We start from the raw sequence: 11,743 nt of genomic DNA, 5'->3' as shown, positions 1-11,743 counted from the left end.
TGTGAAAAGGCTACATACTGTATGGTTCCAATTCTATGGTATTCTGGAAAAGACAAAACTATGGATACAGTAAAAAGACCAGTGGTTGCCAGGGGTTATGGGGGAGGGAGGGATGAATAGGTGAAGCACAGGATTTTTAGGGCAGTGAAACTACTCTGTGTGATACAGTAATAGTGGATACATGTCATTACACATTTGTCAAAACCCATAAAATGTACGACAACAGGAGCTCACACTATTGTGAACTATGGACTTTGAGTGATAACGATGTGTCGAGCAGGCTCATCGATTGTAACGAATGCACCGCTCTGGTGGGGTGTGTTGAGAGTGGAACAGGCTGGAGGCGCCCTCTAGAGGCAGGGAGTATGTGAGAACGCTCCATACTTTCTGCTCAATTTTGCGGTAAACCTAAAACTGCTCTAAAAAATAATCTATTTTAAAAGAAGGGGAGGGACTTCCCTGGTGGCACACTGGTTAAGAATCCATCTGCCAATGCAGGGGACATGGGTTCGAGCCCTGGTGCATGAAGATACCAAATGCCGCGGAGCAACTAAGCCCGTGGGCCATAACTACTGAGCCTGTGCTCTAGAGCCCACACCGCAACTACTGAAACCCGCGCACTCTAGGGCCCACGTGCCACAACTACTGAGCCCGCATGCTGCAACTACTGAAACCCATGCGCCTAGAGCCCATGCTCTGCAACAAGAGAAGAACCAGCAATGAGAAGCCCAAACACTGCAACGAGGAGTAGCACCCGCTTGCTGCAACTAGAGAAAGCTATGTGCAGCAACGAAGACCCAATGCAACCAAAAATAAATAAAATTTTTTTTAAAAAAAGAAGAAGGGGAGAAAATCTAAGGCAAGAAGCTTTAGCTAACTACTGCATTGGGACAGCAGAGTGGGGAAGAAAAGCAAAATATAAAGATGAAATCTCTTCCAGAGTTTGATGGGGAAAAAATGTGTGTCAATGGACCAGACCTACCTCCACCGTTCCCTTCCACCCCCGCCCCCTGCCCTGCACCCTCTCCCTGCAGGAAACTCTTCTTAATTGATTGAGAGGGACTGAGCCAATATGGACTCAGAAAGCAGGCGCTGAGGTCAGGCCATAAGCAGACAGCCTGTGCAAGAGGAAGGCCATTGAGAGACCTGGGCAATGCAGGTCTCCTGAAACCCCCCAAATACATGCCCAGGAAAATGAATTGACATTTACAATATGCTGCGTCCAGAGGCATGAATACCAGATTTCAACTGTTCCCATCAAGGAAGACCTTTCTGACACCTGTAGCAAGCTACAATTTAGGAGTGGGGTGGGTAGAATGAAGAAGAGAGAAAGGAAGGGAACAAGATAAAAGCCAAGCCCTCCCCCCAACATCTCATACTGGGGAAGGAGAGAAACTCAAATCTGATGGGCATTTGCCCTTTTGTGGTTTTTTGACTCGATTTTTTTATTATATTAAAGTGACTAGAAAAGCTATAACACCTGCCTGAGGTTCCATCCAGGGTGAAAAAGAACAAGAAACGAAAGCAAGTTTGAAGGGCAATCATAAGGTTACTGTCTAACTAGTCCCGCTCATTCAGTAAACCACTTACTGAAGGCTAGTTAACCGTTAGAAGTCCCCAGAGCTCTAGAAACCACAGACCCAACATGGGGCAAGAATCACAGCTTCTTTCATCCACCTGCGCCCCCAGGCTTTCTTCTCAGGCTCATCCAAAACTTGGCTGCATAAACAAGGACCTACTGTATAGTGCAGGGAACTATATTCAGTATCTTGTAATAACCTATATTGAAAAGAACCTGAAAAATATCTATATATGTATAACTGAATCACCTTGCTGTATACCTGAAACTAACACAACATTGTGAATCAATTAAAAAAGAATATATGACAACTGTAAAAAAAAATAAAATACATATGGTTTTGATGTGATTCACCATGCTAAATATACTGATTATATAAATTATTGTTGACTATTTTCTTTCCCATAAAAAAGTCTATATTATTACTTCTAATGGAACCCTAGTACTCTATTGTATTATATAGCTATAACAATTTATGTAACCAATTCTTTATTAGTAAACAATTAGGATGCTTTCAGTTCCTCATCACTATAAACAACCTCACAATGAATATCTTTCAGCAGTATCTCTGTGTTGTATCCATGATTATTTCCTTAGGATAAATTCCTATAAGCATAATTGCTGGACCAAAACATGTATTTTTTTAAAAAAAATAGATTTTGTGATAAGTTTGGACGATTATGCTCTCGAAAGGTTTGTATATAATAGAACAAATCATTTCTCCTGGACCCTCATCAACAGTGGGAGTGAGTAATTCTTTTTTTCTTTTGTACCCATATTATAGCCAATTTTTATATTGCATTTTCTTGATAGCTAGTGAGATTACTGAAGACTTCACATGTTTTCTCTGACGTGTGTTATTGTCCTTTGTGGATGGAGTTTATTATTATGATTGTCTTCATTTGTAAGCATGCTTGAAATATTAAGCATATTAAACCATTGTCATGTGCTAAGAAAACACACAACAACAATCCACCCAAAGGGAACTGAGCCTATGACTAGGCTCATAGAGCAAATAAAGAGTTCTGGAATGCAACAACTGACATTGCTAAAATACAAAACAGATAAAATTCTTAGAAAGTACATGCAATAAGCTCTACTAAGCAGCTGGCCACAGACCTAGAACATTTGACAACTTTACTGGTGATTTCAGTGGGACTCCAGACGTTTCCAAACTTGAACTCTCATCTTAGGCTTCGTATTTTGCTTTTCCAGTTTCACTAATGACAAAAACATGATTCAAATCCCTGAAGTATTCATTATAGTCAAGAGCATATCCTACAACAAGCTTGTCTGGAATTTCAAATCCAACAAAGTCAGCCTATATCCAACACTTCGAGGGGTCCTTTTCACCAGCAAGTTTGCAACCTTGACCATCTTTGGATTACGCTGCTTGACCAAGGAAAGCAAGGTTTGCATTGTTTTGCCAGTGTCAATTATATCTTCAACAATCAAGACATCTTTTCCAGTGAAAGTTAAGAGATCATCTCCATCAATTACTTTTATGTCGCCTGTTGGCTGGTCACTACAGTAGCTTTTCAGTCTGATAAAGTCTACAGTCATAGGAATGGATCTATCACTATTTCTGTTCAGGGCTTTGATGTAATCCAGCAGGTCAACAAAGAATTTATAGCCCCCCTTGAGCACACAGAGGGCCACGATGTGATGTCCTCCCATTTCCTTCATTACATCTCAAGCAAGCCATTCAGTCCTGTCCATAATTAGTCCATGAGGAATAAACACCTTTTCCAAATCCTCAGCATAATGATTAGGTATACAAAATGAATCTAGGTCATAACCTGGTTCATTATCACTAACCTCAAATCCAAATAGTTCCTCTCATCTAACAGTAGGGAAAAAAAATCACCAAAAAAAGCTAAGTGATTCCTTAAAAGCCCAAACTTCTAGAAGTCTGAGATTGTTATAATCAACCCATGAGGTGCCTTCATAGAGATGCTCTAAGGCTGTTTGTGTAGGACCGCGTATTGGTCATGTTGGTATGTCCAGTCCCAAGACACTGGGGCTGCGGGTCGCCACAACGGAGCTGGCTGGCGTGCTGGAGTGCAGGCTGATTGTTGAATGAAAATGTCTGGCAGCATTGGTCCAGAGTTAAGAGTCTTGAACCAGAAATGGAAAAGAGAAGTGAGCCACCTTGTGGCCAAAAAACAAACCTCAAGACTCTGTAGCCTAAGTGCCCTAGGGTTGCAGGTGTGTGCACGGGGCCTTGAGTGGCCTACCGCCTGTCGGTCACACACATGGAACACAGAACACGTGCCCAGAAAATCAAAAACACGCCCAGAACTTCTCACCAGAGTGAATCAGATGCCACCGCTGCGTGACTGAGACAGTAATGCACAGTCTCGGAGATATCGGAGGTTCTTCAAGGGACATCTCCGGAGTCTTCTCTGATGGCCAACCTTCCCTGATCCTGCCCCATTTTCCAAGTCTTCCCCTTGAGTCTGAGAGCAAGGGGTTCCCTTCCCAATAAATTCTTTTTATGCTTAAACTATGCCGACATGGGCTTGTAATTCCAATCAAGAACCCTGAGTGACAGATCCACCAAGATAGCTCCTTTCCTATTGACTGGCACCGTTTTCCCAAAGTGTGTTGCATGGGACACTAGTCCAGAAATATGCTCTGCCCAAAAAGGGTTCCAAGATTAAATAAGTTTGGTAAATATTCCATGCTGTGTGCCTTCTTAGAGATTCATGGTAACTGTGAGCATATTAAAGATTCTGAGACATCTTATGCTAAGAAAAGCTGTTTAGGGAATTCCCTGGTGGTCCAGTGGGTAGGACTCCGTGCTTTCACTGCCAACGGCCTGAGTTTGATCCCTGGTCGGAGAACTAGTATCCCACAAGCCGTGCAGCACAAAAAAATAGAAAAGCTGTTTAACATTGTTTATATCAGAGGTTTCTGTTACTGCTTTTCTTTTATGCTTACATGATGGATGACACTTCTCACTCTGAGAAACCCCGGCCTAAAGCCATGAAAGGAAGATTCAGAGAGACTGCAGTTTCCTCAGATTTCCAAGTTCTAGTTTGCTCTGAAGTCTTGCCACCTTCCCGGTTTAATCTCACAAAGACTCATCAGCCCCTTCACAGGTGTCCATGCTAAGCAGAGAATTTCAGCACCATTCTGTTGAATAATCTGTACCTTCCGCATTAATTTCAGATGTTTCCTTTGTTTGACATTTATAAAGTGTTTTATTCTGGCGTCTGTTAAGAGTCTATTTTGTTTCAGTCATCTTTGAATTCTGTCAATATTACCAAACTAATAACTGCTTTACAAAATATCTTAAAATATGACAGGTCCCCTTTTTTAACCTTTTTATTAATTAAAATTTTCTTAGCCATCCTTAACTTGTTCTTTCAAATTAACTTTTGGCAAGTTACAAAAACAGAGTCCTATTAAGAGTGTAAGTAAAAAAAAAAAAGTGTAGACTTCCATGGTGGCACAGTGGTTAAGAATCCGCCTGCCAGTGCAGGGGACACAGGTTTGATCTCTGGTCGGGGAAGATCCTGCATGCTGCGGGGCAGCTAAACCCGTGAGCCACCACTACTGAGGCTGCGTGCCACAGCTACTGAAGCCCGTGTGTATAGAGCCCGTGTTCCACAACAAGAGAAACCACCGCAGTGAGAAGCCCACATACTGCAACGAAGAGTAGCCCCCGCTCGCCACAACTAGAGAAAGCCCGCGTGCAGCAACAAGGACTCAATGCAGCCAAAAATAAATAAATAAATAAAAGAGCGTAAGTAAAGCTCAATTTTAGTAAATTCAGTAATTTTAGTAAAGCTGTAAAATAATTTGGGAAGATTTGGTGTCCTTAAAAATAGTCTACAGGGCTTCCCTGGTGGCGCAGTGGTTGAGAGTCCGCCTGCCGATGCAGGGGACACGGGTTCGTGCCCCGATCCGGGAAGATCCCACATGCCGCGGAGCGGCTAGGCCCGTGAGCCATGGCCGCTGAGCCTGCGCATCCGGAGCCTGTGCTCTGCAACAGGAGAGGCCACAACAGTGAGAGGCCCGCGTACCGCAAAAAAAAAAAAAAAAAAATAGTCTTCATACCTAGATGCACATGAAGTTTCTCTATTTCCTTTATATCTGTCAGTCAACATTTTTCAGTTTTAAGGTAAGTCCCAACTATTTTTTAAGAGAAGACAAAGTTATTATTTGCATATGACATTTTTTTTACCTATGAAATATGAAAGAAGCATCTGGAAGATTTATCTACATTGACAAGAGAGTTCAATAATCATATGCACAAAAATAATCCACATGAGTAACTTTCCTTTATATTAAAAATATGGATATACAAAGAAATTGAGAGAATTCCAGATATATCTAGGAACAGAATTAACAGGACTGGATAATGGGTTTGCTATAGTGTGTGGAAGGATTAATAAAATTTTTCAGAATGTTGTGTGGCTTCCTTTTGCCCTACCATCACTCTCCAGTAGAATCATGTTGGGTTATATAATCTCATTCAATTTTAGAGTCCAGATAGTTGCCTCCAGATACCATTTTTCAAAGTTCTTGGCATTACTTGTCTCAGCGCTGCTGGTGTGACTTTTGGCTACTTTTATTCATTTTGTTCTTTTCATTTCGGTTGGGTGGAAGTGGGTTTGGTTAGCTAGTCAGCTCCTAGAAAACCGTCTGTAAGGTTCTCTGTGACTATTTATCTCTCACTCTTTTATGGTTGTTTGATGAAGTAGGAGGAAAAGATCATTTGCTGGAACTAAGAAAGAGTTATCTGCTTGGAACTGCATACGGGGAACTGAAAGGCAGACCGAGTATTTACAATAGCATAGAGGAGAATGAAAGAGGAAATTCATCAAAGACAAGGAAATGGACAGGCAGCCCTGAGACCACATACTGTAGTAGCCCTATGATCCAAAGTGATCCTGTAAATTTCATATGCTCTCAGACCCTTTGAATAAGGAATTTAGCATGCATGGAGGTAGGCAAGGAAATACCAAAGGCTCTTTTCTGGACCAACTTAAAAACTTGCAAGTTATACACTCAGAAAAAATATATATATATCAGTGTAAATATTGTTATCAGGGCATCAAACTATTGAGCGACAACCAATCAGAATTATGGACTTTTAAGGGTTAAAGGCTACACTTCACAGTACATAACAATCTCTGAAGTCCAGGCATCTTAAAAGACTCCTTTGTTATATGAAAACAGAGCAGGATTATGCACTTTCAACAAGTCTTCCCACTGGCAGGAGAATAAAACTAATGCTCTTTGTGAGTATTCTCAATATACCTCTTTATCAGAACTCACTTTCAATAGGTCCGCTTTCCTCTAGTTTTACGGGAGGGAATATTTTCTCCTTAAGTTTACAAGATCTTTTTTATGAGCACCATCCTCAAGGTTAAACCTATTCTCAAGGTTAAGTTCACTAGTCCAGGAGAAAAAGAAAGTGCTGAGAAACCTCAGTATGGGGGAAAAGAAAGGTAGAAGAGAATTTCAAGTAAATGGAATATGCAGGGATGTGCTCATAGATGTTTAACAGCTGGTCCTCTGGGTCTAGAGGGAAACCCTCTTTTGTAATATTTGCTAATTACCGTTGTGTAAACATCCCTACATTAGCCAATTTCAAGTTACCATCATGATGTCACTGAATGCAGAGTTGGGAAGATATGCACACGATAGGCTCTTGAGAGCCAATAAGGTCCAAATGCCAGCACATCACTAAGGGACAAGTAGTATTTTCCAACTATGGTCCCAATCTATCCAATTATGTGGTTTTTTCCAAGCTTGCTCTACAGGAAGGAGAGGAGGAGATTCCGATGTAGGTTTGGGACAGAATGTCAGGGGTACTGTCAAATGCCATCAGGGAGACTCAGAGTGGGGAAAAGATGCAAAAACTCAGTATAAAATGGTAGAAACGAGTCCCTGTTCCTCTTGGAGATCCTCTATTCCAAGAACTTATTTGTCCATTTATACCAATTTCCACCAAGAAAGTGCTATTGCTTGTTGTAAGTTCTCTCTGTAAATTCCAGAATGAACCATTCCTCTTCCCTGGCCACAGGAGACCTGGCTGCCTCCACAACCATAACTGCCTGATATGGGCAGGGTTCCCTTTTCTTGGTGTGACGTATGGTCCCCTTCTCAGGAGACAGTGACTGACAGGGAAACCCCCTGATTCTTGGGTACTTTCCCAGGGACAAGAACCACAGGGACCACAAAGGCCCCATGTTTGACTACCAGAGAGATGGGTGGGGGAACAGCTACATGCTACAAGGAATAAAAATCCTTTCCATGGGTGTGGCAACTCCAGGGGTCTGGGGACATTTGCCGGGTATATGGGAAGAAATAAGCTGCATCATGGGATTTTAAAACATAAATCTGGGGGCTTCCCTTGTGGTGCGGTGGTTGGGAGTCTGCCTGCTGATGCAGGGGACACGGGTTCGTGCCCCGGTCCGGGAGGATCCCACATGCCGCGGAGCGGCTGGGTCCATGAGCCACGGCCGCTGAGCCTGCGCGTCCGGAGCCTGTGCTCCGCAACGGGAGAGGCCACAACAATGAGAGGCCTGCGTACCGCAAAAAAAACAACAAAAAAAAACATAAATCTGACCAAGTCCCTTGCTTCAAAGGGATTCTTCCTTGATTCTCATTACGCTTAAAAGAAAATAAAAAATCTTTAACAAAACCCTTCAAGATCTGGCACCTGTCTGTCTCTGCATTCTCATCTCTCACCATTCATTCCCCCGGCCCTCTTTTTGTTTGGAAATATGCCAAACCTGTTTCTTCCTCCGGCCTTTTGCACTTGCAATTGCATATATGTACACATATGTATGTATGTATGTATATATATTTTCTCCTTGCTGAACCATCTGAAAGTAAATTGCAGCTTTCTAGTATTATTTAATATTTCAGCATTTATATCCTAAAAACAAGGACATTCTCTCCATAATCATAATATCATTGCCACACCCAAGGAATTTAACATGGCTGCAATATCTAAGCTGTACATAAATGTCCTCTTAAAAAAAGTCCCTTGTAGCTGGGGGGTTTCCCGACTCTAAGATCCAATTAAGGTTGGTACATTGTGTTTGACTGTCATGGCTCTGTAGTTTCCTGTAACCTACAACAGCCTCACCACCTCCACAGTCACTCACACACACCTCTTTTTATCTTTCATGCCATTGACATTGTAGGAAGTCCAGGCCAGTCGCTTATAGAATGCCCCCAATTCTGGGTGTGTCAGATTGTTTCCTCATGATTAGATTCAAGTTATGGATTTCTTTTTTTAAAAAAAAACTGCGAGTGCAATTTGACAGCCCCTCATGGGCAGGGCATTGAGTGGTGACTGAACCAGGAACCCAGCATGTGTACACCAGCCATGGCCTAGCCTGGCCTCCAGGTGTCCCCTGGGCTCCACAGCCCTGAAGCTGCTCATATCCTGAACCCTCCTGGCTGGAACCAAAGAATTTTCTCGGCCAATAAGTGTTCCAGAGCTCCTGGGGCCAAGTGTTTATTGTCTTCTGACAGTGATACCTGAGCCCTGGGGCAAACATGTCTTGATAGAGGACATAGAAACTAGGAAGCAACTCTATCCAGAAGCCCATGTTCTGGGAACCCCTCACCAAGACCAAGAAGATGCCCCATTATTAAGCAGAGAGATGGTTTCCTGGCAGTGTTCGCCCTGGGTGTATCCTTAAGGTCTCCATTGTGGGACCATGAACCAGACCTATCACATATCTGTGATACCAACCACACCTAGCTGGTTGCACAGGACGATGCCTTTACTGTGTGACCCTGGGAACAGGGGCTGGGCCCAAATCCACTGAGATGGACTGGGATCTTCTAATGGTGCCTTTAGCCATTCAGGAATTTGGCTTGGCCCAGTTCAAAACTAAAGTGGTTGAATGAAGTCTTCTACTGCTGGCCAAGACAGGGTAACAGAGATAATGTTTACTCTCCCGCCTGGTGGAGGGGGGGAGAGGGGTGGAGAACATTCAGGAAACAATGGTCTTTAAAACACTGGACATCAGGCAATGAAGGATGTGATCTGTGAGATGAAGGAAACAAGTGAAGTGAGCCCTAAGATCGCCCCAGTCTACTCTCTTGAGAGTTTCCACAGCACAGGGAGGAAGAACAGGCAGAGCCAGGCAGACTCCCTGGGTTGAAGAGACAGAGCTGAGAGTCCGGGGAGACTGAGGCAGCCAGAGTACATAGGACAGAGCACCCAAGAGAAGACAGCTGCTCAGATACAGAGCTCCTGAGACCTAAAGAGGGCCCCCTGCAGCTTCCAGAAGAGGACTAATCATGCATGTGTGTGAGAGAAGCACACGAGGCCAGGGAGAGGACCACGCAAGAGAATTAGAAGGAGTAGTGTGGGCGTTCACACAAAGCCTGGAATAGTGCCTGTTTCCATCAGCCAGATGGAAAAACTGTAATTCACGGGGCCCGGGGTAGAGTTCTCAGGAAGGCCTTGTCTCAGCTGTAGAGGATTCCTAGCCCTAGACTGGGCACTTCTCTGGACCTGCCTCACAATCCGTAAGAGCTAAATCTGAAAGGACCTGTTACCCAGTAACCTTACTGCACCCCCAGAATAAAGTAAAGAAGATTCACAAATATGCAAAACTATCCAGTGTCCGAAAAGGAAAAATTCATAAGATCCGGAATCTAATCAAAAATTACCAGGGGGCTTCCCTGGTGGCACAGCTGTTGAGAGTCCGCCTGCCGATGCAGGGGACGTGGGTTCGTGCCCCAGTACGGGAGGATCCCACGTGCCGCAGAGCGGCTGGGCCCGTGAGCCATGGCCACTGAGCCTGCGCGTCCGGAGCCTGCGCTCCGCGGCAGGAGAGGCCGCGATGGCGAGAGGCCCGCGTACCGCAAAAAAACCCACAAAATTACCAGGTGTGCAGAGAGGAAGAAAAAACAGACCCATAATGAGAATAATCAGCCCCCTGAAATCAACCCAGAGTTGATATAGCCCTTAGAATTAGCAGAGAAAGACATTAAAACAGACATATAACTGTATTCCATATGTTTAAAAAATGAAGTAGAGGGAATTACCTGGTGGTCCAGTGGTTAGGACACTGCGCTTCCACTGCAGGGGGCACACCCAGGTTACATCCCTGGTCAGGGAACTAAGATCCCACAAGCCACATAGCATGGCCAAAAGAAAAAAGAAAAAAAGAAGTAGAGGCATGGAAGTTTTTAAAGAAGACCCAAATCAAACTCCTAGAGATGAAAACACTAATGTCTAAGATCTAAAAAAAAAAAAAAAAGACATGGGATGAGATTAACAAAAGATGGGACATTGCAGAAGAAAAGATTAGTAAACCTGAAGGCATAGCAACGGAATCGCAAATGAAATACAGAGAGAAAAGAGACTTTAAGAAATGAAAAGGGCATCAGTAGTTATCGGACTTTAAGCAGCCAATTGGATTTCCTGAGGAGAGAAGGGACAGAAAATTTTTTGAAGAAAAAGAGCTGAGACCTTTCCAAACTTAAAGAAAACTATAACCTGCAGATCCAAGTTCAACAAACCCCAAGCAAAAGAAACATGGAGAAATCTACATGAAGAAAGGCACATCAGAGTCAAACTGCTCAAATTAACATAGTCAGTATTATCAAGGGTTTTAAATATATCTTAGCCAAGCTAGAAAGTGAAGGTCCTTCCAAGATGCCTGTCAAGACAGCAGAGGAAGCCTCGGGGAGAAATGAAAGAGATGATAGCATCCATGGGGACACACCAGCTAGGTGACCACCAGGCAGCAGTGGCAGGAAGTATTCCGTGTGGCCAGCCCGGCCCCTGGCGTGGCCAAGGCCCTCACCACTACTGCCACCACACGACAGTCTGACATGTGCCCTACCCCCACTTCCAGCCCTGTGCCCCAGGTGTACTTTGTCATGAAAGTCACCTTTCAGTCCTATGTACTGTTTAGAGTGTGTCCTCTTTTGCATCTAGAGCCTACCATAAATTATTACATGGCCTCATCTATCCAAAACAACCTCTCTTAGCTGGACCCGCTTAGCCCCCTTTAAATGGGTAAGGAAACTGGAGAAAAGAGTCACAGTGGTTTGCCCAGGATAACAGATAATATGTGACAGCGCAAGAGTTCAAACCCAGCCTGCGTCTGAAATCAACGATTTTCCTGGCAAAGACAGTTGGGGAAGCATAATACGGCTTCGACTATAAGC

The 11,743-nt window shown here is 43.7% G+C and overlaps 1 pseudogene; it reads right to left on the bottom strand.

Annotated features, from left to right (window-relative positions):
- Positions 1 to 2,768: 2,768 nt before the first annotated feature.
- On the bottom strand, positions 2,769 to 3,528 carry LOC137205628 (hypoxanthine-guanine phosphoribosyltransferase-like; annotated as a pseudogene).
- Between the last annotated feature and the right edge of the window lie 8,215 nt (positions 3,529 to 11,743).

The sequence above is a fragment of the Pseudorca crassidens genome, chromosome 14 (genome assembly GCF_039906515.1).
Source record: "Pseudorca crassidens isolate mPseCra1 chromosome 14, mPseCra1.hap1, whole genome shotgun sequence".
In the NCBI taxonomy this organism is placed as follows: Eukaryota; Metazoa; Chordata; class Mammalia; order Artiodactyla; family Delphinidae; genus Pseudorca; species Pseudorca crassidens.
The sequence above is the reverse complement of the archived record's forward strand: the minus strand, read 5'-3'. Positions and strand labels throughout refer to the sequence as shown.